At 54.7% G+C, this 27,016-nt stretch overlaps 1 protein-coding gene across 6 annotated transcripts in view; it reads left to right on the top strand.

Moving 5' to 3' along the window:
* Positions 1–27,016, top strand: part of PITPNM2 (phosphatidylinositol transfer protein membrane associated 2) — a 131,186-nt gene that overhangs the window by 32,296 nt on the left and 71,874 nt on the right. Inside the window, exon 1 of one of the 6 annotated variants that reach the window (XM_031442571.2) lies at positions 1,120–1,234. The exons of the other annotated variants lie outside the window; for them this stretch is intronic. The gene's annotated coding sequence lies outside the window, so the exon portion shown is untranslated. Of the gene's footprint in view, positions 1–1,119; positions 1,235–27,016 lie in introns of those variants that run through there. 6 annotated transcript variants of the gene reach the window in all.

Raw genomic sequence — 27,016 nt, 5'->3', positions numbered from 1 at the left:
CTTTTTTCTTTCACCTGTGGAAGCTTCGCCCTCCTCTCAGGCACCCCAGCTCTACACGGGAGGGATGGCTGGCCGTTCCCTGAGGGTTTAGCTCTGGGATGGGTTAGAGGCTGCAGCCAGCGAGGGAGATGGTGCCCACGCCAGAGGGGCGGGAGCACACGGCCAGGAGGGAGGGCATAGAAGCAAAGACTGGGGCTTGTCCTGTGATCCTCCGCTGTCCCCCCACAGCGCATGGGTGGCAGCTGGGCGGGATCTGACGTCCCCATGTCCCCCCTGACCTCTCCCATCCATATTCCATCTTCTGATATGGTGCCTTGGCACCGGCCAGCCCTGCCCAGGACTTGGGGTAGGACTTGGAGGGGCTTCCACCAGAGATTGCCGGAGCCCCACCTTCTCTCTACGCTCTCCGGCCCTCCCTCCCCGCCGGTGAGCCGTGCCCTGCTGACGTCTGGCCCATCCATCTCCCAGATCTCTCTCTTCTCAAGAGCCCCAGGAACCCACTCCCTGGCTTTGCCCTCTTGGCCTCGGTGACGCACGTCTTCCCGAGAGCGTATTTCATCTTTGTCCGGGTGGCAGGAGCTGCGTTTCTCTGCCTTTGTTTCTGGTATCTGCTCCTGGACACTTGTGGGCGTTCGCACAGGCACCTTTCCAAGAGCCGGGCCCCAATGCTTTCAGCTGGCGCTCTCTGGGGTCAGAAGGGCAGGGGAGCGGCTGGCTTAGCCTCTGCGAGGCCGGGGGGTGGCTCTGTCTCAGCCCGGTGGTCCGGGCTGGGGGCTCGTCTGGAGCTCTGTCTGCAGGCTCACGGCACTGCAGCTCCGCTCCGGCTGCCTTCTGCTCCCTCTTCCCCCATCTCTGCCTTTCCTTGGTTCCAATGAAGAGCCCCTGCTTGAGTTTTCTCTCCTGTGCTTTCCCCATGGTGGGTGTCCAGTGCCCTAACAGCCCATGTTTATACCTTCATCTTGCCCAGCAAGGAGGTACCTGGAAGTGTCTGTTTATGAACTGACCCTCAGAGCTCCCGGGGACCAGACCAGGTCTGTGTCATTTCCTTGCTTTGTTCCTCCGCATGCTTCCTGAGCCACGAACCTGCCTAGAACAATCACTTTGATTCCTGGAGACGGTGTCCAGAGCTTGGGATTCTCAGAGAGACTCGTGGGATGACATCATTCAAGCTGGAGGGTGGTATGGCCTGAGATGGACCGAACCCACACATGAGCAAAATGTATTTATTCAACATGTATGTAGTGAGTACCTGCTATTCTGGGAGTGGGTATAAAGGAAGGCTAAAACATTGAAAACTCTGGCCCTCCTGGGCTTATAGTTTAGCGGGGGTGGACATACAGTATGCGAATATGTGGTACAATATGTAAGTGCGTCAGATGGTGATCAAAGCTAATAAACAGGGGAAGAGAAGGCCTCTCAAGTCAGGGCCACTTAAGCAAAGGCCTGAAGGAGGCGGGGAAGAGAGCTGGGATGTTGTATCAGGCAGAGGACATAGCCTATGCAAAGGCCCTGAGACAGGAGTGTGTCCGGGATGTTCCAGAAACCTGCGAGAGTGAGTGAGGGGAGGAGCAGCAGGGGAGCTGGAGGAACAGGGGAGCCTGCGTCCAGCAGGGCCTTACGCTTGGGGTGGGATTTCACCTTGACTCTGAGATGGGGTGCTGCTCTAGAGTTTGATCAGAGAAGGGCCAGGATCTGACTTTTAAAAGGATGGTTTCTGGATACTGTGTTGGGAACAGACCAGGTGGGATGAAGGGAGGGAGCAGGGAGACCACTAGGGATACGGATGCTCTGACGTGAGGTGGCAGGTGCTGGACCAGGGGGGCGGCGGTGGAGGTGAGAGAGAGCTGCACTCCAGGTATGTTTTAAAGGTAGAGCTGGAAGGGATGCCAAGGAACTGGGCGATCCTGGTTGAGTCCAGACTTTTAAACAGCAGGTTCTCAAGGACCCAAGAGATCATCTAGTCCAACCTTTTCACTTAACCTACGGGGAAATTGAGGCCCAATAAAGGAAGTTACTTGTTCAAAGTCATACAGCAAGCTGCTTTGCAGCAGAGCCAAGACTTGGGCTTCTGACTCCAAGCCCAAAGTTTTTGTAGCTGAACAGATGGGCAGCTCTGGGAGGGGGCCCACAGAGCTTGAGGTCCCGAGAGAGGAAGGGCTGGCCCTTGACTGCCACTGAGCGTGGTGTCCTGGCAGGCTTCTCTGGCCGGAGGGGCCCGGGGCCTTGCAAGATGCTGCTGCTGCGTGCTCTGGCCTTTAACGGCTCTCTCCGGGCCGGCGTTTTGACCTCAGTTGGGCAGAGGTCTCGATGGCTGTGTCTGAGCTCAGAGGCAATGCTCTGTGCATGTTTTTAAAGATTTTATTGAGCTTCTAATAAGTGCCAGCCCAGAGACAAGACCTCCTTGCTCTTGAGGGGCTAACAGTTCAGGGGAGATGGACAAGAGAACCAAGGCCACCCCTGTGATGGTGGGTGATCGGGCCCGTGTCTGAGGCACGGGCAGGAGCTGTCCATGCTCGGAATCTCTGTCCAAGGATGGGCACTCAACAGCTGCCGCAGCCAGCAGTTCCCCGGTGAACACAAGCCAGTGCTTCTGTACACCCAGGTGGTCTGTTTAAACCCAGTGTTCATCTCTTATAATGAAGGGAGCCAGGATGGTCGGTGGGGGCCAGGGTCTCACTGCCCTAACCCTAACCCCCAAGGACCACAGACCTGATCACACTGCCTGAGAGGCAGCCTCTCACCGCCGGGACTGCCTGTGGCTTCTTTGTGCAGGCGATGGGCTGGCAACCTTTCTTAGTCTGTAAGTCTGATCTGTTGACTGGCTTTGGGGTCACTGGTGGCCCTTGGGATACAAAACGGGGCATGTGAAGTTCCAGCTCGGCTTGGAAAGGTCTGGGTGTCATCCTCAGATTGCTCTGTGCATGGGTTGCCCCAGGAAAGTAAAGAGAGATTTTGCTTTCGCTCTGTCGAATTTATAGGCCAAAGGCGGGGGAAATCCAGTTTGATTTTTCTCTTAGCCTTTTAACTCGACCTGTCCCCATCACAAGAGAGGCGCTATTGAGGCCAACTTGGAATTGCTTCCACGGAGTGATTTACGGGCTGTGTCCGGAAGCATTTCTCATGCCCGTGAGTCTGGTTAGCGCCCTGGAAACCGCTGGTGATCACAGGACCCAGCTGATAAGTAAGTGGTGCCCAAAGGTGGGAGATCCAGGCCAGACCACGGAAGGGAGGCTTGAGTCTCAGTTGCCTGGTGTCCAGCCAGCCCGTGTCCTTTTGTCGGAGTCTTCTTTGGAGGCTGGAAGAGGTGGGGGGACAGCAAAAATAACCCTGGATGGGCTCCCTGCAGGGCACAGCCATTTAGTCCCCACCTGCCCCGGGGGGCAGCGCCAGGGTTCGGGACCTGTGGTAGTTCTCAGGTGGGGACCATTCTCCAGGACAGCCGAGGTCGGGTGCTGTGCTCAGGCTGTAGGTTTCAGGATTCACATCTCCTCTCCTGGCATCAGTTTCCCTGAGAAAAGGGAGTCTGTTGACTTGTCCCCCCAGCACGCTTTCCAGGAAGCAGGTTCCCAGGTGGGAGGAGCTGCCTTAAGCCAGGTGATCATTTGACTCACACATATTAAGCACCTTCTGTGTGCCTGAGCTGTGCTGTGTGCTGGAGGTAAAAGTGAAGCAGGGCTGCGCTTGGAAGAAGCATGCTGCCCTCCTCCCTCCATCATCGGCCACGTCTTCTCTCCAGTTCTCATTCAAGTTGTAAGTTCCCTTGGGAAGTATGTCACAGTCCCTCCCTGGTACTTCAGTGTGAGTGAGCTTACTCAGTGGATCCAAGAAGCAGGCCAGGTTGGCAAGGATGAGATGAGGTGGCAGTGGGGAGCTGGCATCTCTGCAGGAGGACTCCTCCAGCGTCACAGATTGCCCTGGGGCCAGCCCTGTCCCCGTGACACACGCTTTACTCCCCTCACAAGGGGACATCTGAGGTCATGGCATGTTTTCTGGAACCATTAAAGCATCTTGCAAAGATGGCCTAGATTTGAAAAGGCTGTGACCAGGGAAAGCCAATGAGAAGCGCCTGGCACTTAGTAGGTGCTCAGTAAATCACTGTTTCTTTCCTAACATAAGCAGACAAATTGCTCGGGGGTGGCAGAGGCTGCCTTGGGACAGTGGCTATGCACTTGGCCAGTGGAGCCCTCTGATCCGGGATCTCTGTGGGGTCCAGGCACAGGGGCAAAGGACTCCTTCCATCTGTGGAGTCAGGAAGGGTTTCTGGAACCGAGTGCTTTGGAGTCGTGGCAGCACAGTGCAAAGGAGGACGTACCTGCCCCAGGTGAGGCGGCCTGGGCCTGAGTCTCCTCCCACACGGCAGAGAATGGCCAGGGCTCTGCCGCTCCTAAGTCTCGTGTGTGACACAGGAGGTAGGGGACAGGCCTGGCGTGCAGAAGCAGAAAGCCAGCAGCCTGCCAGCTGTGGTGCCCCTGGTGCCCAGGCTGCCCCTCCCGCAGGCAGAAGGGAGCTGCGTGCTCTGGCTCCCCGGGTACCTGGGCTTACACACCTCTGGTTTTGTGCTTTTATTTTTTAACAACTCAATGGAGACGTAATTCACATAGCATATAATTTATCCATTTAAAGTGTCAGTTCAATGGTATTTTTTTGAACAAATTAGTATTCACAGACTTGTGTAACCATCACCAAGTTTAGAGTGTTTCCATCATCCCCCCCAAGAAACCCCACATCTCTTAGCTATCATTTCCCTCCCCCAACCTCTGGCAACTGCTCATATCCACTTTCTGTCTCTATGGGTTTGCCTCTTCTGGACATTTCGTTTAAGTGGAATCTTACAACATGTGGCCTTTAGTGACTGGCTTCTTTCATTCATGGTGATGTTTTCAAAGTTCATCCCTGTGGCAGCCTGAATCAGTTCTTCGTGCCTTTTTATTGCGGAATAACGTTCTATCATGTGGACCGACCACCATTCGTCTATCCATTCATCAGCTGATAGGCATGTATCTTGTACCCACTTTTTGATGTTTGTGACTAGGCTGCAGCGAACATTCATGTATTAGTTTTTGTGTGGAGCTACGTTTCATTTCCCTGGAGTATGTCCCTAGGAGGGGAATCGCTGGGTCATGTGGTAACTCTGTGTGTAACATTTTGAGGAACTGCCAGACTTTTCCGAGGTGGCTGTCCCATTTTTTTCAGTGCACGCTGCTTTGTAACGATGGTTGTGGAGAACTGTAGAGTGTGGCGGTTAATGCGGGCTCCAGGACCAAGCTGCCTGTGTTCAGAATCTGGCTGGGCGACTTTGGACAGGTCCCTTCACCCATCTCAGCCTCAGTTTCCTCATCTGTAAAACAGGGACAAGAGTAGTGCCTACTGCACGCCGTCAGGGGATTAAACGAGAGAATATCTGTAAAGCGCTTCGTAAGGGCTGTGTCTTGTGTTCGCTCTTCTCGGAGTATTTCCACCTAGACTGTAGGTGCTGAGCACATACCAGGTGCTCTATCCATGTTGTTTTAAAGGATGCAGAATTTGCTTTTTGGGATGATTTTGATTCTGCTGATCACCCCTGGGAAAGCCCTCTGGGCTGCCAGTGCACCCTGGCAATCTCTTTTCAGCTGGAGGGTCTGGCACAGGGCTCTGTGAGGTTGAGAGTGGGCCTTGGACCAGCTTCAACTCCAAAAGGCACTTAAACCTCAAACCCAGGGACTCCGGGAGCATTCGGAGCCAGGCCTCTGGAATCGGGAGCAGTTTGGGTAATTCAGAAGTAGCAGCTCTGGGGAGGCAAGACCCAATCCCATGACAGCAGCCCCTGTTCCTCTGCACCCCGTCTTCTGCTCTGAGATCAGCCACTGGGAAGGAGGCTGTGCCACTGGGAAGGAGGCTCTACCTCTGGCAGGAGCCCCGCAAAGAGTCAACCCAGTGTTTGGAAAGTGTCCTCGGAGCCCCGGTGCCACAGATATGGCCTGACGTCCCCAGGACCTCGCCAGCCCCCAGGCACCAAGACGGGCCTGCTCGCTCACCCAGGGGTGGTCCTGCTGTCGGAGCCCCAGAAGAGCGGCAGCTCCTCAACCTGGTAGCACTGGGTGTTCTCTGAGGCCTAGGAGACCCTGTGTGCTGCCCAGATCGGGAGGTGGAGGCAGAGAGCACCCGGGCTTACCCTTTGCCTGGTTATGAAGGGAGACTGAGTATGGGGTTCTATTCTTTAGAGAAGAACTGGGGGTGGCAAAAATGACAGCTCTGGGTGAGAGTGAAGGAGGGAAGCGGTTCACTCTCTCATCTGGTAGACGTTTGCTGTGCCAGGCAGTGGGGCACAGCGAGGAAGAACTTTCCATCTGGGATCTGACACATCAGAGCACATAGTGCAGCAACAGACGGAGGCATAGAGGGCAGCCGGAGCAGAGAGAGGGCAGTAGATGACTGCCTGTTGGGGAAGATTTCATAGAAAATGGAGCATTTCAGTCGTGTTTTGAAGCATGCAGAGGAGTTTACCAGGAGAGAAGTGGGAGAGGCACAGGGAAAAGCATGAGCCAATGCCTTTAGTGCTCAAAGTGCACGGAATGTCTGGGGAATGGGAGAAGTCCTGGGGGCAGAAGTGTGGGGTCAAATGTGATGAGATGGAGATCAGGTTGGGAAGGGGGCTGGGCCCTTTAAAAGTTTAGCCGACACACACACACCAAGGACCTCCCAGCAGGAAAGGAAGCAGCTCTACCTACAGAGTCAAGACAAACCTCATTTCAAAGCCAGCTCCATCACCAGCTAAGATTGGGGTGTGGGGGGGTTTCAACTTTCCTGTGCAATGGACAGGTTCATATCTACCAGGATTAAATGGAGCCTATGTGGGGCACTCCAAGGAGAGCTCCCAGCACTCTGTGGTCACTCTACATACAAGGTTCTTTCCCTCCTGGTGGGGAGGTGCTCCTAGGGCCCTGGGCTCCCCTGGAGAGACCTGGAATGGGCCGGGGCTCATGGAAAGGAGGGACAGGGAGCCAGATGTCAGTCAAGACTGAGAGCTAGAGATCCAGGCAAGGTGGGAGTGTCAGGGACCAGATCGGAGGCCCCGTCATAGCAGGAGATCAGAAAGCTCCTCCCTGCTGGGGGCAGTGACAGTTCAGAGAACATCCCAGTCAGGCCACAGACCCAGCCACAAAGAAGGTGAGCGAGTCTCCTGAATCCTGTGTGCCCAAAAGCTCTGCCCTTCAGATCTGTGGTTGGGTCTGGCCCCTTGCCCGGCCTGATCTCCACCTCATCACCCTTGACCCCGCACTTCTGCCCCCTGGGACTTCTCCCATTCCCCAAACATACCGTGCACTTTGAGCACTAAGTCGTTGGCTTATGCTGTTCTTTGCATCTTTCCCCCTTCTTTCCTGGTAAACTCCTGTGTATCTTTTATTTTTTTACTCCAAAGGATTTATTAAGACAAGTTTCACACACAAATCCAGGGCAGAGGGGATGGGGCTTAAAAACAGGAACCTGGAAGGGGGCCAGAGGGCACAGGGTAGAACCCAAAAAAGAGAGTGAAATAGAGGAAGAGAGTGGAGGGCCTGGAGGGAAGACTGACAGACTATCTCAGTGATAACAACATGGGTGGGGGTGGGGCTCCATTAAAATCCCGTTTATTTATACAGATATTCAGGGAGTTATGAGGGACTAGGGGGACCCCACTCCACCCTCCATGCCCCAGGGAGGGGCAAGAGAAGGCCATCTCTCCCCATGGGTGACCCCACGGGGGTCTGGGGGGCTGCCCTTGGAGGAGTGTTGGGGGAGGTAGGGGTGGGCGCCTCCCCCAAGGGCATCACATGCTCCCCAGGCAGCCACTGGCCCTGGAGAGGTTGGGTAGTGTCTGGAAAGCTGCACTGAAGGAACTGGAGGGGAGGGTGGTTCACTGGGCACACTGCTGGGGTGGGCGAGGCCCAGCACTCCCGCTGAGGACCACCCAGCTCCGGGGCCCCTCCCGGCACGGCTCCCACCCAGGTCCCTGGAGGTGGAGAGGAGGGGACTCCTGTGTATCCTTGAAAGCCCAACTGACACGCTCTGTCTGCTATGAAGTCTCCCCATCAGGCAGTCATCTACCGTCTTGTCTCTGCTCTGTGCCTCCCTCTGTTGCTGCGCTGTGCGCTCTGACATGTCTGTCCGCCATCCCAGATGGTGAGTTCTCCTTCCAGGACACTGAGGCTCAGGAGCGGGAACCCCCCACCGGTTCGCCTGAGGTCCTTGCTTCTTCTTCCCTGACCAGCCAGGTTGTCTTTGAGTCGTCCTCCCTTCCAGGAGGTGGGAAGAGGCCCAGTAAACAGGAGACACTGCACAGACTTCCACGAAGAGCCCTGCGCCTGCATCCAGGTGTGAGGGGGCCAGCCGGGAGGGCGTCTCCCTGCAACCTTGGTGTGCGGGTGACCTGCTTTTTGTGAGCATATGCCTGGGAATCGGCAGAGCCATCAAGCAAGCCCCCTTTGAGTCTCCATTCTGTCTCTGAGCTGATTAGCGTGCTGATGTCTGTCAGGGGACCGTGTCACCTTTGGTCTCCCTGCAGCCCGGAAGCTGTGATGTATCATTTTGGACTTGTCCACTGCATCACGACAGAGGACCGCAGCCAGCGGCCAGCAGGGAGAGAGGGATTATGTTGTTCCCATCTGGCTTCAGCCGCCTTCCCGGCCTCATCCAGCTGTTGCCCGTTACCCACGGCCAAGTGGCAGATGTGGAGGGCGAGGTCAGCTGGGAGCTGGAGACCTGTCCGTCGTCTTCACGTGAATGTCTTCAAGGCTATTTCTGGCCTCGCCATTATCCCAACGGCTTTGGGGGATAAATATAGACACGGATTGAAAAGCCCCAGTGGCAGGCAGGCAGGCAGGCAGCGCTGGAGAGCGTGCGGACTGGAGCTTGGCTATAAATAAGCCTGCTAGAACAGCTCCCCAGCCATGCCGCCACCGAGCTGTGCTGTGCCGAAAGACAGATATCCTCCCTCCCAAAGCACACTTGTGCCTGGGGGGCCGGGTGGTAGAGGAGGGCGGGAGGGAGGATCTGTGGAGGAGGGACAAGGAGGATGTGGGTGTGTCAGGACCTTGGACAGGGGGGCGGGCTGCTGGAGGTGGTTCTCCCTTAGTACTCCTCAGTAGCTCATAAAGGGGACCGGCTGGTGGCCCCAGCAAGAGCCCCGGGACAGTCCTGTGGAGGGACAGTGTGCTGTGCCTAGAACGGTGGCTCCAGGCTGGCATCCTCAGCTGCCCAGCTTCCCCAGGCCTGGCTCCTGTGGCAGAGTGGCCAGCAGAAAAGGCCTGGGCCTGGGTGCTGCTGGGCCTGGGGCCTGGGAAGCATCCTGTCGGGCGGTGGCTCCATTGCATTCTCAAGCCACAGTCTCCTTTTTCTGCTTCCTCCTGGCCTGGATCTCCTCCTGACCAGGGCTCAGCTTTGTTTATCTTCTGGTTCCCTGGTCCTCACTGCTCAGCCAAGGCCGGCCACCTAGTGACCCCTGATTAGGCTGAGATGCAGGGGGAGGGAGCCGGCGGCTCCCTGGCCCCTCACCCCTCCTCCAGCCACCTTCCCCCGCCTCTGGCCTCCTGGCCCAAGCAGCGGCAGAGACCTGGGCTGGCGCTGAGTGGGGACCAGGACGCGTGCCCAAGAGACACTTTTCGTGGAAGAGGATGGGAGTCGGTAAGCTGGCAAGAATCCTGTGAAGTCCCTGTGAATAAAACACCGTTGCTGTGCAGCCACCAGCCGTGGGAAGTGGCTTCCCGTGAGCCTGTTCCCCTCCATGGCCTCAGTGAACAAAGGCCCACCGGAGCATGAACGCGGGTGGAAGGAGGCGACATTTGTTAATATTGTGAACATCACCCCTGCGGATGGGGCGTGGGCACCTGTTGTGTGGTGGCCCTGCCCGTCCTGCGGACGAGGGGTCTGCACTCCTGCCCTGCAGTCATTCCTGGTGCTTTGGGACCTCGAGGACAAGGGGAACCACAGGGCCCCTGGGGCTTCTTGAGTGGGTGGCATGTGTGCAGACCCATCATTCAGCCCATCATTCAAGTGTCAGCTTGGAGCAGGGGCTGCAGAGATGAATCAGGTCTGGTCCCCACTCTCAGGAGCTCATTGGCCACCAGAAGGGACCGAGTCAGCCGGCAGTTGTGGTGCCCGTGACACAAGCTGTGGGGACGGGGGTGGAGGACCTGCTCCTGGAGTGAGGAGCCCCTGGAGGAAGGCCTCAGGGGCACTGACACTTGGGGTGGGCGGAAGTGGAAGGGGGTTTTCCCCGCAAAGGCACAGAGGCCGGAGGAGGTGCTGTGGGTCTCCGGCTGCGAGTCTGGTTGGGCGCTGTGCAAGGAGCACAGGCTGAGTCCAGGGAAGGTGCTGGGTCAGGGGCGTCTCGTGCGCTGGTTAAGGAGTGTGGATGTCATCTTGAAAGCTGAGGGGAAGTGTTGAGGGGCTTAAATCAGAGGAATGTCACACTCTGATGTGTGTATTAGGAAAGGCTTCATCTGACTGTGCGGATGACAGATCGGAGGTGGGGGGAGGAGGGGGCAGGCCGGTGGCAGCATCACAATGTCTTGCTTTGTTGAGTACCTGAAAGATTTTTTTTGTTTTTACCCGAGCCTGTAAAACCCGGAATGAACGCACGTGGGTGGCTGCCTGAGGAGCTAGGGTTTCTAAAGATGGCAGGGCCGGGCGAGGGGTCTGTGCCAAGCATGGCGCTGTCCATTGGTTCTGACTTGCTCAGGTTCCCTTGTCACCAGCAGGGTGACTTTGTCCAGCAAGCTTGGCCGCTGCCAGTAGCGCGGGTCTGGAGCTGAGATAGCTGCTTCCCAAGGGGCTTAGCCCATGACCCAGGCTTCTCTCGCCAGGCTCTGACCCCAAATCAGCTGTTTATAAAGGGATGTTGGCATGTGGCTCTCAGCAACCCCGCCCCGCCTGCCACTTTCCCCTCCTCGCCCTAAAGCTGACGCTGTGCTGTGAGTCCCAACACCCTGAAAAAGAAGTGACTTTAAAAGTGCTATGTGACGGGAAGATAAACATGTTTATCTTAAGTGAACCACAGAACCCAGAAGTTCGTCTGATCATGTAAATATTTCCATGTATTTATGATTCTGTGGGTGTATACTGATAAACAGAGGGGAGAAAGGAGAGACTGTGTGGTCTCGATCTTGCCTTCGGGGAGAGGTGTGATATGAGTCAGAAGCCCAGCACTGCCCTGAAGCCCCAGCCTTCACAGATTGAGAAGGTCAGAGCCAGAAGCCTCCTGAAGGTCGTTCAAGTCCAAGTCCTGCATTTCTCGGATGGGGAATAAAGGAAAGCTGGGTTTCTACTCAACACTTCTGATGCCAAATGTGTGGGTTTTCTACACCAAGCAATTTTCCAATTCTCTGTGGGCACCAACTGGCTGTCCTTCCCATCAATTCAGTTCTGACACTAACCTCCCGGGGTTAGCGCAGACCCCAAGGGTTAAGAGCTCGGTCCTACAGGTCTGCCCCCTCCCACCCACCTCAGACGCCAAACACAAGTAGTGGGTCCCAGGTTACTTACTTCGGACTTGGCTGCAAATTGGGGGTTCCCATCCTCCACCACCTCAGGTCTGATAATTTGCTGGAATGGTTCACGAAACTCAGGAGATATTTACTGCTTTATTATAAAGGATGCGATCAAGAAAGCAGATGAACAGCCAGAGGAGGAGGTACATAGGGTGAGATTGGGAAGGATTCTGAGCACAGCGGCTTCTGTCCCTGTGGAGTTGGGGTGTGCCACCCTCCCAGATGTGTTCCTCAGCCCGGAAGCTCTCAGAACCCATTGCTGAAATTTCCCTTTACAGGGTTAGCTCAGCCTCCAGCCCGTCTCCCCCTCCTGGAGCTGCCCGTCGCCTTCCTCCCCACTGTCTGGAAGGGCCCTTGGAAGGCTGGCCCTGTGATCCCACACCACTATCTGCGCGTGGCTTCAGACAGCCCTCGGCTTTGATGTGTCTGTGCAGAGAGCTGTCTATGATTTATGGTCCTATTGGAGAAGGGAAGAGCTCCTCTGATTATCAGCTTCTCAGATTCCTTGCTTTATGGCTGGAGTTGGAGACAGCTGTTTGGATAACGTCTCCAGAGGGCTCGACCTGCTTTCTGGAGCAGAGCAGATTAACAGAGACGTCAGGACCATTGCACCGCCCCTGGGAAGCCCCCTCTGAGCTCTCCGAGCTTCTCTGTACCCCAGCCCCCTCAACCCACCCTGTGCCATTCAACTCTGTTCCCCTAACTGCTCACCTCAGCTGAGATTGTCCCCCTCCTCAAAATGTATGGTCAGCCCTGGGTTGGTAAGGCTCACATAAGTCACCTGGCACTTAGCTTGGTAGAAAGTTTGTGACCCCACAGCATGGGCAGAAGCAGCTGCCCCACGTGGCCTGTTGAAATCTGGCATGTTCAACAACACTTTGCTGTCCGCTTGGCCCCGAACAGGCCTTTCATGTACCCCCTGTCTGCACTGGGCCAGCTGCAGCCTTGGAACCCAGCCCAGTGTGGTGGTCTCTCGCTCAGGTCCTGGGCTTTGTCCCTGAGATGACAGGGAACGCCTCTGCCCAGAGGGTGCCAGTAGGGTCCAGCTCTGCCCCCTACAAACTTCAGGCTCCTCACCGCTGACCCTGGTCTTCTCTGATGGCCAGCTCATGGGACCCTTGGACGCAGGGTGCTGGGAGTGAGGGGGCCTGTCCAGATGCCGCGCAAGAATGATAAACACTTTGGGTTTCTCTCTGCCCCCGGTGTTGTTTGTTACTGTTGTTTTAGCAGAGAGAGGATGGCAGACTTGCAAACCAGCTGGATGTCGGTGTCTGGTCAGTTTCGTCTCAGGGTTGAGGGTTTGAAGATGTGGGGCAGCAGTCTCCACCCGTCCATCACCTGTCTCCTGGGTCCTCTGGCTGCAGAGGTGTGGTTCGGGGGAGCTGCGTCCCCCTGTTCTCCCTCCCAGCACTGGCCCTGGAGTTGGGGCCTCGGAAATGACAGCATGAACTGTGACAGCGTCCAGCGAGCGGGCTGCCCAGTGGCGGAGGGACAGGATTCAGGAGCAGAGGGAGACTCCACCTTCTTCAGTACCCTTCCATGATTGTTTACAAATGAATGTTTTTTGTGGGGTTTTTTTTGCATTTAAAAATTTTATTTTCTTGGGTGGGGGCAGGTAATTAGTTTTATTTATTCATCAGCATTATTATTTTTGATGGAGGTACTGGGGATTGAACCCAGGACCTTGTGCATGCTAAGCACACGCTCTACACTGAGCTATACCCTCTCCCCACTTTTTTTTGTGTTTTTTAATGAAAGGCTTTTGGGGATATAATTCACATCCTATACAATGCACTCATTTAAAGTGTACAATTCAGGGGTTCTTAGTATATTCTCAGAGTTAGGCAGCCATCACCACTATCAATTTCAGTACATTTTCATCACTCCAACAAGAAACCCCTAGACATCACCCCCTATAGCTCCCTAAGCCCCCAGCCCCTGGTAGCCACCAGTCTGCTTTCTGTCGCTATGGATTTGCTTCTCCTGGGCGTTTCGTGTAAATGGAGTCCTGCAGCCCGTGGCCTTTTGGACCAGGCTTCTTTCACTCTGCACGGCAGTGTCGTTTATTCACGAGGCAGCCTGTGTCGGTGCTTCGTTCCATTTCGTGGCTGAATCATGTCATTGGCCACGTTTTGTTCTCCTTTCATGGGCTGACGAGTGCATATTTGAAGAGTGATTTTTTTTTTCCGTCTCAACCACAGTTGTGAGCTGGTGCGGGTGTCAGGGGACAATTGTAGAGAATGCAAACAGGATCAACTGCAGCTTCCAAGTGGAGCAAGGATGCTCTTCTCTGAGCAGCCCCTCGAGTAGGAGAAGGGAGAGCCGGGGGGACCCGGAAGGAGAGGGTGTGTTTTGGGTTTCCTGGCAATTTTCCTTTTCTCTTTCCGTGAGACGGGCAGGTGAGGAGAGCAGCCAGCCTCGGCAAAGGCCGTGGTGCCTGCTGACGGAGGCGGCGGTCCCAGGCTGGAAGCCCCGGGCGTGTGTCCCGAGGCCCCACTTTGAGGCCAACATCTAAGGCCTCCGGAAGCCTTGCAGGCAGGTCCAGAAGGAACCCAGATTCCAGCCGGCCTGATTGATTACAGCCAGGATCAGGGGAGGGCGGTTAAGCATTCGTTTAATCTTGCTCTAATTGTCTCATCTTTCCAAACAGAGTGGCTCGTGATCCTGTGGTGGGGTGCCTGGGGCACCGCTTTCTGGAGAGTAGGGTCTTTTATTGAAAGGCCCTGTGCCTGTGGCCTCTCCACAGGCCATGCCTGAGCTGGTTCTTTGGTCCGGAGGCCACAACCAGGGGTCACAGGGAAGACTCTGCAGCCCCCAGGAGGGGCCTGGCTCACCCACCCCAGAGTGTGCGTGCAGAACACAGGGTGGCGGGTTTCTCCATGGCAGGGTCCCCTCAGGTTCCAGAAGTAAACAAGAGGGCTCGGGGGCTCGGAGAAACAGCTCCTGGGTTGACTGTCTCTGGAACGCAGGCATCCGCTGGAGGCGTTGTCCACTTTATTTAATCTGACCCTTGCATCAGCCCTGCAAGGTGCGGGTGATGGGTGAGGACATAAGGGTGCAAGGAAGCCTCCCAGCTGCTGACTGGATCAGGGTGGCTCTAACTCTCCAAGACGCTGTCTTCTCTACGACAGGACAGCCCAGAGGGGAGAGCCAATCTTCTTTTTGTAGGAAGTTCGGCTGGTGGAGATGGGGTCTCCAGGACAGGGAGGGGACGTGGCTTTCTGGATTTGACAGCCAGGCTCTGAGTGATGGCAAGAAGGTGTCTGAATCAGTGTGGGCCCCCTGGGGACTGCAATGTCGGCATCTTCTAAAAAAAATCAGCCAAGCAGACTCTCCTGCTTGTTTTGCATTTGGGCACATGGTGGTACTGGCTTCTGCCTCTTCCCACCCCGGCCCACCCCGGCCCACCCCAACCCATCCCCACCCACCCCTGCCCAGGCCTGTGCCCGGGAAGAGTAATCAGCATCAAGAACCATCGACCTGAGGTGGAGAAGTTAGACTGATAGATTTAATAACTTCTTTTCCCCCCGTCCATGGTGGTGAGAAGGAAGTGGGAGAAAATTGATCAGCCACTGTTGGGTTTTACTGCGAGACAGAGTCGCAGCTGGAGAAACCACAGTTTTTCACCCGTGTCCTCTGCCTCTGAGCAGCTGCAAATCGTGTGCCCCACGAGGCTGCTCCTGGGGCCACATGGTGCTTGAGTGCTTCTGGAAGTCTGTCTCTTAAGGAAGGGGCTGCAGGAAGCCAGGCACCTCGGAGAGGGCAGGCCCGAGACAGGAAATCCTCCAAGCTGTTTCTGCAAGGCCTCCGGTGGCAGGTGGCTGGCCCCGTCTGCGAGGGGTGACCATGTGAGTGGCCCAGCTCCTGCTGGTCTCCTGAGCTGGCTTGCTCCCGGATGCTACAGCCACATCCTCACCACGTAGCTTCCAACTTGTCCTCCCTGCTCCAAGGAAGCAGGGCCGGTGGGCCTGCAGGAAGCTCACCGTCTAACACGAGAGGTTCAGGAAGCATTAGAACAGCTGGGTGTTTACCGGGTGTTTGCCCTGCACTGAGCCCTGTGCTGGACACTTCTCCACGTTATCTCTTCTCATCTTTGCGACACTCCCAGTGTCAGCACTGATATTAACCTTACTTTACAGATGAGGAAATGCCAAGGGATTAGGTAACTTGGCTGAGCTTTGCTGGCCTGGCTTTTGACTCCCTTTGAAGGCCCTGCTGCCCAGTTGGTGGTCATTGGAGGCTAGATGGGCAGGACAGGGTGCTGGCCAGGTCTGTAAGTCCTGGTGGGACTTGAGGCAATTTCCTTTTCAGAGTTTCAGTTTCCACATCTGTAAAATGAAGACAGAAATGCCTGTCTTTGAGGACTGTCATGAGGGAAAAAGGAGGTGGTCTGGATCAAGGGTCAGGAGCTCCCAGGATGGTCCCTGGTGCTCCTGCCTCCTGGTACATGGCCCTGGGCAGTCCCCTCCCGCGCTGGACAGGGCTGACCTGGGTAACCTGTGGATATTGGGAGAATGATGGAGCGTGACTGCCAAGGCACAGTGTGTTTTTTGCTATCCTCTCTCAGATCGCTCCCTCTGGGAAGCCAGCCCCCATGTCATGAGGATACCCCAGTGAGCTGGAGAGGTCTGGAGATGCGGTGAAGAACTAAGGCCTCTTGCCAACAACCGGTACTAACTTATCGGTCGTGTGAGTGAGTTAGCTCAGAAGTGGCTCTTCTGGCCCTGGTTGAGCCTTCTGATGACCGCCGTCCTGGTCACCCTCTGGACTGTGACCTCATGAAAGATCTGGGGCCAGAACCAACCAGCTGAACCCCTTTCAGATTCTTGATTGAAACGGTATGAAATCAGAAATGTTTATTGCTTTAAACCAGTAAGGTTGGGGCAATTTGTTACGCAGTCTTAGATAACAAATACAGGGTGCCGTGCGTGCTTATTTCCCTTCTGCTGTTTCACTGACTCATCTTTGTTCCACTGGCTGCCAAGATGCCTGTTTGTTGGCTCCCCCTTGTAGCTGCAGGACTCGGTGGCTCACACCAAGGCCTTTACACAGAGCGTTGGGGTTGGTCACATCTGCTTTGCTAGTCTGTGGAACCTTCCACCTTTGGCCCAAGCTTGAGGGCTGGTAGGGAGGTGATGGGTGAGGCAGGTGAAGATGTGCAGAGCAGTTGCTAATCCATGGGTTTCTCTGGCTTTCTTGGCATGAGTCCTTTTAGTTGAAAGGGAGGCAGACCCTTTCTGTCTGAGTATGGGAGGAAAACTCATGTTCTCTCTTTCTCCGCCACTTCCTTCGTCTTCCTCTTCCTTTGGCTCAGCTTTGCAGACCATCTGAGACAAAGACTTGTTCCCTTTTTTGGGGTCAGTCTGCGGAGAGCCAGTCCTGGGACCCAGAAGGGAACCAAGGGCAGTGAGCTGATCTTCCCAGGAGAGGGCTCTGGGCCGGCAGTGAGGGTGGGAGGACACAGGCCAGGCGAGCAGATGCCGCAGGAAGAAGGCAGGGAAGGTACAGGCCAGGCAGCCAGGCTGGGCACAGTCTGTCCTCTGAGGGAGCCGGTCTGGCTGGACCCTTTGCCAGGGATGCACCTGCGGTTGGCACCGCACACACAAACAGACTGATGTCACTGACCAGTTGCAGGAAAGTGCATTTCAGACCAGGCTTGGTCTCTAGTGCCCAGCGGGGACAGAGTTTTATAGCCTCAAGCTTCTCCGACTTCGCACAAAGGGGCTGTAGATGTTCCCTGTAAGGTGCCTCACCAAAGTCCTTGAGGCCACCTTGTCCCTTACCCTCTCATTCTGCATAAAAAGTAAGATGACTCTGCACGGTACGTGGGGAGAGAGCACTGTGTTCCACTTAGTCTGACCCGCTCAGCAGGTGTGAGCGGTCTTGTTAAATCTCTACACGCTTTTATTTATTTGTTTATTTATTTATTGTTGGAGGATAGTTGATTTATAATATTGGTTTCAGGCATACAGCATAATGATTCAGTATTTTTGCACATTATACTCTATTATAGGTTATTCCAAGATAATGGCTTGTACAGGCTTTTTAAAAGCTTTGCTGTCCATCTTTCATTGTTTAGTTATTCAAGATTCATTTATTCAACAGAGCTTTAAAAAATTTTTTTTAACTTTTTACAGAAGTGTAACAAGCATACAGACAATGCACAAACATTAAGTGCACGGCTGATAACTTTGTACAGACTGACTATCCAGATCGATTAGCAGGATGCCAGCCAGCCCCAGAAGCTCTCCTCACTCTGCCAAGCATCCTCACTTCTACAGCCGTCAGCGGAGTTTTCGTACACCACTCCTATGCCAAGCATTGTTCTAAGCACTGGAGATTCAGCAGTGAACCAAATGCAATCCCTTCCTAAAACACAATGGTGGTACCAAATGCCAGGAAGGAAAATAAGCAGGAGAAATAGAATAGAGAGAGGGCAGATGGGTGGGGGTGGTTGGGCATTTTAGGTAGCATGGTCAGAGAGGACCTCTCTATAAAAACCAAAATAGACTTAGGAAGCAAGACCTGTAATATCTAAGATAGCCGGAAAAGCAGGTGCAAAGGCCCTGAGGTAGAAGTGTGCTTGGGTGTGCTTGGTAAGTTTGAGGAGTGAGAGAGGAAAGGTGGTGGGAGATGACAGAGCCAGGGGTGAGATCTTGGCGGACTTGTAGATCATGGTAAAAACCCTGGACTTGTGGGAGAGAGTAGAGCTCAATGATGAAGTGTGTACTTAGCATGCACAAGGTCCTGGGTTCAATCCCCAGTACCTTCATTAAAATAAATAAATCAATAAACCTAACTAAATCCCCCCATTAACATTTTTTTCTAATTAAAAACAAAACAAAACAAAACAACTTTGGACTTAATCCTAAGTGTGAAGGGAGTTGCTGGAGGGTGTGGAGGTAGAGGAATAACAAATCCCTATTTGCATTTACATGTCAAGATGCTCACTTTGGCTGCCCTGTGGTGTGGAAGCAGGGAGACCAGTTAGAAAATCTGTACTGCATTAGCCTAAAAGAGTTGTTCGTTATTAAGAGGTTTGTAGATACTCTTTAGAAGGTTTCGAAGAGGGATGTGAATCACCTTCAAGAACCCGTTGCTATAGCTCAGTGGTGAAGTGCATGCCTATAGCACGCACGAGTTCCTGGGTTCAATTCCCAGTACCTCCATTAAAAAATGAATTAAAAACAAAGAGCAAACACCCACGAGTTGGAAGCTGCTGGGTCTTTAGCCGTGCACACAGAATCACCTGCCTCGTCCAGCCCCTGAAAGGATGTGGGCCTTCAGGTGTCCCCTGGGTGGCTGGGGAGGCATGGGAGCTGTTCTGCCCCTCCCCGGCCCCAGCCTGGGTTCTGAGGGAGCTAATCGCACACTCAAGTGCTGACCCGTGCAGCTGGGCTGAGTGGAACTAAGTATGAAGATCTTGGGCCTGACCTTGGAGACCTTTGAGAGGAACCAGGCTGGTCCCACTGTGCTCTGGGCTTCCCCAAGGGGCCTGCTCTGAGACCTTGCCCTCTGGCTTCTGGAAGCTCACGTAGCCCGGATGTCAGAGTTGCAGAAGCTGGCTGGGGGGGTCTGGGCCCTTCTCTGTGCCTGCCTGCCTGCCTGCCTGCCTGCCTGCCTTCCTTACTCCCTCCTTCCACACTTCTCCCCAGATACACTATGGAACAGCTCAGGCCCTGGACCCACATGACCTGGGCTGGAATCCGGTTCCACCACCTCCTGGCTGTGTGACCCGTGCTTCAGTTTCCTCATATGCAAAATGAAAGAAAAAAGGATTAAATTAATTCAATCGCATACAGCACAGGTCAGCCTACAGGCCTCATCCTCCGCCTTCCGGGCCACTGACCACCCGGGCAGCCTCGACAGTGATTAGTGTTGCGTGTCCTTCTTTGAGTTGTCTGGGATCGTTGACCTGGACCCTCTTTGAAGGAGCATGCCTGTGTGTTTGGAGATTACAATTAGAATCATTACCATTTATCAGCTTTTGACCCTGTCTCAGCCGTACACTAAACACTGTACATACATTGTTTCACATAGTCCTTGAAAAGTTTGCTTGCATCCCCATTTTGTAGAAGAGAAAACTGAGGCTCAGAGGGATGAAGGAACTTACTAAGGCCCTCTAGCTGGTAATGCTGGAGCCAAGACCTGACTGTCTGCTCCAGCTAGGAACAACACAATGGTACTGGCTTGCCATGGATGCTTGGGGCTGTTGGTTTCCTGTCTTGCTCACGGCCACCCTGCCTGACCCCAGGACCTTCCCTGCATCTGACTGTAGGATGGTCCAGAAAGGACCTCTCTGTAGGAACCTAAATAAACTTAGGAAGTAAGTCATGTAATATCTGGGGAATGCATTCCAGGCAGAGGATATAGCAAGTACAAAGGCCCTGAGGCATCTTCCAGGGCGGGTGTCCCCTGAGTCTTCCTAGTCTCTGCCTGCCCTTTGGCGTCTGGTAGGCCATCAAGGACATCGGAATCCTGACTTGGTGACTCTGACTAACACGAGGAGCCTTTCTCTGAAGGTCCCTGGCCTTCCTACGTGACTAGAGGGGCCTGGGAGCTCCCTGAGCTGAGGTCTTTAGGAACAGAGGGTGCTGCCCGAGTCACTGTGGAGTTGTTGGCCCCTCCTGCATCTTCAAAAAGCATTTCAAAGAGTGGACTCTTTTTTTTTCTTTTTGTATTTCATTATGGTAAAATATACATAAGATTTACTTACCGCTTTTACCATTTTTAAGAACACAGTTCAGTGGCATTAAGCTCATTCCAGTTGTGCCACCATCACTGGCATCCATCTCCAGAACTCTTTTATCTCCCCAAACAGAAACCCTGTCCCCGTTTTAAACACTAAAACCCGCTCCCCTATTCTGCTGATACCCACCCTTCTACCTCCTGTCTGTAAGCATTTACTCACTCCAGCCATCTCGTATAAGCGGATTCATGCAGTATTTGTCCTTTTGTGTCTGCCTCCTTTCACTTAGCACAATGCTTTCAAAGTTTGTCCATGCTGTCGGGGGGAGGGGGTGGACTTTTTAGAAATAGATGAGGTGTCAGCATTGTGTGCTCGCCTCTGTCCCAGGAGCCGAAAAGGAACCAGAGGAAGGGAAGCCCAGGTCCTGGATAGAGTAACGCACATCATCCCTGCCCCCGAAGGCGTGGGCTCCTCAGCTTCTGACTTCACCTGTTTGTGTCCCTCCAGGTGGATGTACCTTGAAACCAAGGTCCCCATCCCACATTTAGTCCTTGTGGGCTATCCACTTAAGTGTGTCCCATCTCAGCCTCGTTTTTCTCATCTGTGAAATGGGTCTCATGCACTGATTCTCAGATTCTCTTTGGCCCAACTGAGCTGGCTTCTCATGGCCAGCCTGGAGCTGACCCTTGTATGCTGGGCCGACTCGGAACAGACAGGGGAGGGGTGCTTCATAGACTATGACTTTTTTATTTATTAAAAATTAATTAAGGAACTTTGATGTATCAGGACTTAAGAGGAGTGGACAGGTCACGTGGTCTCTGAAAGCACAGAGCTGGTAATCCATTTAAAAAAACATTTTCTTCTTCTTTTTAATTTAATGGAGGAAATCATTAGCTGGGAAATTGGTAGAACTGATTTATTCCTGTTTTGGGGAGGGGGAGTGGAAGAGAAAATCTGCTCTAATTGCCGTTTGTTCTAGAAATATGTCAGCAAAATATTCCCATGAGCTGGGCCTGGCATGGGTGGAGGCAGTGCCTCCAGCTCTCTCCCCTTCAAACCCGGCTCTGGGCGGGGGCAGGGGGCTCCTTCTGGACCCAGGTGGGCGGCTGAATGTTGGCAGTGGCACATCCTCCTGAAGATCCCAGCAGACCTGCCCTGGCTCCCCGGTGTGTGTTCAGTTGGGGGGGAGGGGCCCACCGCCCTCGAGCCCCAGGGCTTTTACATTCAAGCCCTGGTTCCCAAGGATGCAGGACTGGGACCCCCATCTGGGAAAGAGGACTACGTGTCTCTTGGGCTTCATCCGGTTCCAAGGGGAGGCAACTGGGTTCACCCTAAAAATAACCAAACATGCAAACAGCTCCAACAGGCAAATGTTTTTTTTATCTGTGGGCCAAACAATTTAAAGGTACAGCTGTTTTCCCACTGTCCCCGTCTTCTTGTTTCCCCAGAGTGGGGAGGAGCCCTTGGGGGTGACCTGGGCTCTTCTGGGGTCACTGACTTCCAGCACCCCTGGTTGAGGTCTGGCTGGGCGTTCGGACGCTGCCCTCTCCGCGGACACCTCCTGCCCGAGTCTGGCAAGCGGTGAGCCCCATCTGGTCTCCCAGCGCTGGCCGGCCTGGCTGGAGTGATGTTGCCCCCTAAGGCTTGCTGTGTGTATGGAGGGGTCTGCCTTGCTTTGATTTTCCCAACTCGTCCAGCCCAGAAACAGGAGTAAAATGAGTTCTCAGAGAGGAGGCTATAAATAGCCAGGCAGGATGTGGAGAAGGTGGAAGACAAGGGACCACTGGGGTTGTGAGCAGTGGCTGTGACCAGACGGGACTCCAGGTCTCCCGAGCCCGCACCGAGGCAGCTGCTCTGCTGTGCTGGCCTCCTCACTCCGTTGGGGGGATGTGGATGTTCCAGGCTCTTGCTCACCTCTGTGAGGCTCCAAGGCACATCACCGTGCTCATGGCTGTTCCTGTCATAATCCTCCCGTAGATGTGCCACATCTAGAGGGAAAGCCACCCGCCATCAAGTGATGGGGGGATGTTTTGGGCACTGAGTGTGGTCGCCCTTTGGGACAGCAGGCCTGGGACTGCAGGGCAGGGGTCTAAAGCCATGGGCTGGGGCCACCATCTCTGGGAGTTGGTCCACAGTGTGGGGAGGGGCAGGGCCAGGCCTGGGGGGTACTGACCTCTACCAAGCCTTCATTCATTCACTCATGCATTCATTCATCACTCCCAGAGATCCGTTCATGCCTGCTGGGTGCCAGGTGCTCTTCTAGGCCATGGGGGTACAGCAGTGAGTACAGCCCCAAATCCCTGCCCTCCTGGAGCCTCCATTCCAGTGGGAGAGACAAAATTTTTTTTTAAAAAACCGCTACACCGTGGATAAACCTGAAAACCTTATACTGAGTAAAATAAACCAGACACAGAAGGACAGATACTGTATGAGTCCACTTATAGGAGGGGGTTAAGCCATCAGATTCAGAGTGGTGGGTGCCAGGGGCTGTAGAAGGGACAGGGCTAGTATTTAATGGGGGCAGAGGTTCAGTTTTGCAAGGTGAGAGAGTTCTGGAGCTGGATGGTGGTGTTGGTTGCACGACAGTGTGACTGTGTGTAATGCCACTGAACTGTACACTTAAAAATGGTTAGGGTGGTAAGTCTGATGTTAGGTGTATTTTAACCCAGTAAAAAAGATAAAAATTCAAACAGAAGGAAGAAAAGTACGTAGTATGTTAGATAGAGATCAAAGCTATGAAGCAGATGAGAAAGTCAGGGGAGTGCGGGGGTTGGGGTTGAGTTTTAAATAAAGGTGGTGGCGGAAGGCCTTAGCGAGGAGGGGCCCAGAGCAGAGGCTGCAGCCGGAGGCGGCTCTGGGCAGAGGGTCCACAGGTACAGATGTCCCGGGGCAGGCAGGGCTGGGCCCCCAGGCCTTCACTCTGAGTTGGGTAAGACCGGGTCACTCCGGGGCATTGGTTTGAGGGGGATCCCTGTGGCTGTCCTGTTGAGGGAGGCGGGGGCCTGCAGGAAGCTAAGAGAGCTAAGTCTTTGCGGGATGAGGGGGGAACCGGTGGACTCCCCGCCCTCAGCAGCAGTTCCCAGATATGGGTGACCTGTACCTGTTCGTGGATTCAGAGCACAGTGGGAGTTATGGTTGTTTGTGGCTGCGTTTAAATTGTTCTGAAGTCCCTGCTGCCACCCCCCAGATGTCACTTCTCCCTCCTCGACTCGGCTGGGTTGGGGTGGGTGGAGGGACAGGAGTGGGATGGCTTGGCCAGGCTTTGGGTCCTGCCATTCAGGCTTTGAAGCCCCACAGCTGTCTGGAGACCCATGCAGGCCAGGCCAGGAGTCGGGGGGTCTGGCTTCAGCCCCAACCCCTCCTGCCTTGCCGTGTGCTCCTCTAGCTGAGTCTGGGGTTCTACATCTGCAAAGTGAGAAGGTCAGACTAGACTGTCTGGTCTGGATTCTAGTCCAGACTCTGTACCAGGGCGGTGAGCCTGCAAGAACAGCTTTGTGCATGTAGGGAGTTCTCCCTGAGCACCTGCAACAGCCCAGCCTGAGACCACGGACCCCTCCTCCCACCCATCCCCACGGGGGTCCCTACTGCCCCTTAGGAATGGGGGGAGGGTCTGTTCCAATCCTCTAGCTCCTGCCCAGACATTCCAGGGATGACCTCAGGAGTTGCTGGGGGAAACGGCAGGAGATGGGGTTCTAGAATAGGGGTCTGGGGCCAAGAGGGCAGGAGGAGAGGTCTGCGGTTCAGGGACCTACGTCACTATGGAGTCTGCCGAGCCCACTCCCCAGCTGGCGTCTGCTTTGTTCCCTGAGAGCCCAACCTCTCACCCTCTGTCCTTTTAGAGGGGGCCTTGAGGGCCAGGCTCCACCACCCAGACACTGCCAGGTAAGTAGGGAGAGGACGAGATGAAGGAAGAGATGGCAGAGCGAGGTGCTCGGTCTGGGGTCTTGGTCCTACATTCCCATCGCATTACATCCTCGGAGCCGCTCTGTCCAGGGCGAGCACCACTAGCCCCATGTGACTTCTTGATTTATATTTAAGGTGAAATAAAATTAAAAATTCCATTGTCCAGTCACACCAGCCATGTGCTAGGTGCTCAGTAGCCACGTGGGGCTAGTGGTAGCCGTGCTGGAAAGCGCAGGCGTAGAACATGCCCATCATTCCCAGAAAGTTCCATGGGGCAGCTCCCATCTCAGCTCTAGAGGCCATTCTCCCCATTTTATAGATTGAGAAGCCAAGGCTCAGGGAGGGGAAATGACTTGCTAGTCACGCAGCCAGTGAGTGGAAGGGAGTACTCGAACCCAGTTCCCTCGGGTCTCAGAGTATGGATGTGGGGTTGGTGCACACACGTGTCCTGCTGCCCAGCGGGCTCCTTCTCAGGACAGAGGAGCCCAAGGTCCACTCACATGCTCTGGGACCTCTGCCTTGGTCTCCAGGGCCAGGTGGAGCATCCTTGCCCCATGCTCGGGTACCCAGTGGGGAGCGATGCTTTAATGAAAAGGCCAAACAGAGATTAACATTCCATCTTGGGGCCTCCAGGCCTGCACCTTTGACACCAAATACCAAATCCCATAGGAGGGGCTCCAGGAAACCTCACTGGGCTCTGAAAAACTCATTTTAAAAGTGAGTAAAATGTAATGAAAAAGAATATGAAAAGGAATGCATGTATGTACAATACACATCCGACTGAAACACTATGCTGTGCACCAGAACTTGACACAACATTGTAAACTGACTATACTTCAAATAAAAAAAAAGTGAGTGAACAATAGTCAAGGGATGGAAACAGCCTATTCATCCATCCATGAATCCAATGAATCCGATGAATCTGATGCTATGATTCAGCCATAAAAAGGAGTGAAGCACTGACACTGGCTACCACGTGGCTGCACCTTGAAAACATGGTTCAAAGTGAAGGAAGCCAGACACCGAAGGCCACGTGTGTACCATCCTATGTACAGGAAGGGTCCAGAAGAGGAAATCCATAGAGACAGAAAGCAGATCAGTGGTTGCTAGGGGCTGGGGGAGGGGAGAATGGGCATGAGTGCCTGTCAGTTTTGAGGGAGATGAAAACGTTCTGGAATTAGAGGAGGTGGCTGCACAGCATCGTGAATGTACTCCATGCCTCTGTGTTGTGAACTTTAAAACGGTTAAAGTGGTAAATGTTATAGGTGTTTTGCCACACTGAACGAAAGTGAGAGGAAACGGTGGTGTCCAGGTGGTGAGTGTAAGGATGTTCATTAAGACAGGTTTTCAACTTTGCCGCATATCTGGACATTCTCATGATAAAGTGTCGCGGGGAAAATGAGATGCTGTCTGTGAGAGCTGCAAGGCCTTAGCCTGTGTTGGCTTCAGCCTTTCTGGGGCCTCTGTCCCGACTGCGGGGAGCGAGGGGAGGTGGGACGTTGGGTGGTGGCTTCCGTCCCTGGGCCCGGTTGTCCCTGTTTGTGATGAACAGGCCTGGATGTGCTTCTGTCCTGTCACCTCCAAGAGGAAAAGCTGAGACCCTAGTCCAGGCCTCCCCGCTGTCTTCCTGGCCCCATTTCTGCAGCTTGGAGTGTGCATGGGCCAGAGGCAAAGGCCAGTCCTGGAGCTGGGGCCATGGACAGGAGCAGCGGGAAGGCTGGCTCTGACAGGTGGGAGAGGCAGCCCAGCACCAGAGAACGCAGGGGACCAAGGACACGGAGCCAGGGAGGGTTGTCCACCTGGGAGGGTCGTACCCCCAGGAGGGTTGTCCACCTGGGAGGGTCGTCCCCCCAGGAGGGCTGTCCACCTGGGAGGGCTGTCCACCCGGAAGGGCTGTCCACCTGGCAGGGCTGTCCACCCGGGAGGGCTGTCCACCTGGAAGGGCTCACTCTGTTCATCCTTCTCCTCCACTTCCTGCACAGGAGGTTCTGGGCATCAAGGCCCTCCTGTAGTTGGACAACCCCTCACTCCTGGGAAATGTGGCTGAAACTCATGGGGAACTGTGACTTGGGGTCTGGCCACTCTAAGTTTTAGAAACGAGGAGGCAGGTGGAGGTCAGAAACGCCTCCCCAAACACCAGGGCCTGGGTGTGCCTGGTCCCCTGAGTGCCCGGTGGGGCAGGTGGCATGGCTCCTGGCCGAGGTGATGGGCTCAGTGAGCCAGGCAAGGAAGCCCTGAGGTTCCTGCCCCCTCACCCACCTTGCCTCTCGGGGCAAAGAGCAGTTGTTTGCCCCACTGGGTCAAGCCAGTCCCCCTCCCAGCCTGGCGGCCTCGGGCCCAGAAGGCCTGGTTTGGGGGAGGCTGCACCAGGAGTGTGGGGATTGGCTCTCAGCTGACGCCTTCCCTCTGGCATAAGGTTCCTCCGCCCGCCTCAGGCGCTGCCAGCGGCTCCCCTTTCTCCATGGCAACTTAGCTCAGTGGTCCCAGTGGAGGAGAGAGAATCAATTCTCCCTCTTCCCTCCCTCCCTCTCCTCTCTCCCCACCCCTTCCTCCTGGCCTCCCTTCCTCCTTCATCCCTGCCAGGCTCACGGCTCCTCCATCCATCCATCCATCTGTCCACCCGTGCGTCCATCCGTCCGGGCTTTGAGGCGCCCTCTGGTCTCCAGGCATGGGCTGCCGGCAGAGCTGCGTGCCGGGGGCAGCTCCCTGAGGCCGTCAGCATGGGCAGCCTGGGGGACCTTCGCAGACATGGGGGCTGCTCGACCAGCCCCAGGCCGGCTCCTGTGGCGTGTGGCTCCCAGCTCTAACACTTTGTCCCCTCCTCTTCCCCTTCCTTACATTTTCTTCCTGAAAGGTAATTTTCTGCTTAAACTGTCAGAGCCTTAGGATGGGTTTATTAGCAAGGCAGGCTCGGTACTGG

Source organism: Camelus dromedarius, chromosome 31 (genome assembly GCF_036321535.1).
Source record: "Camelus dromedarius isolate mCamDro1 chromosome 31, mCamDro1.pat, whole genome shotgun sequence".
In the NCBI taxonomy this organism is placed as follows: domain Eukaryota; kingdom Metazoa; phylum Chordata; class Mammalia; order Artiodactyla; family Camelidae; genus Camelus; species Camelus dromedarius.
This window is presented reverse-complemented; position numbering and strand designations above follow the sequence as displayed.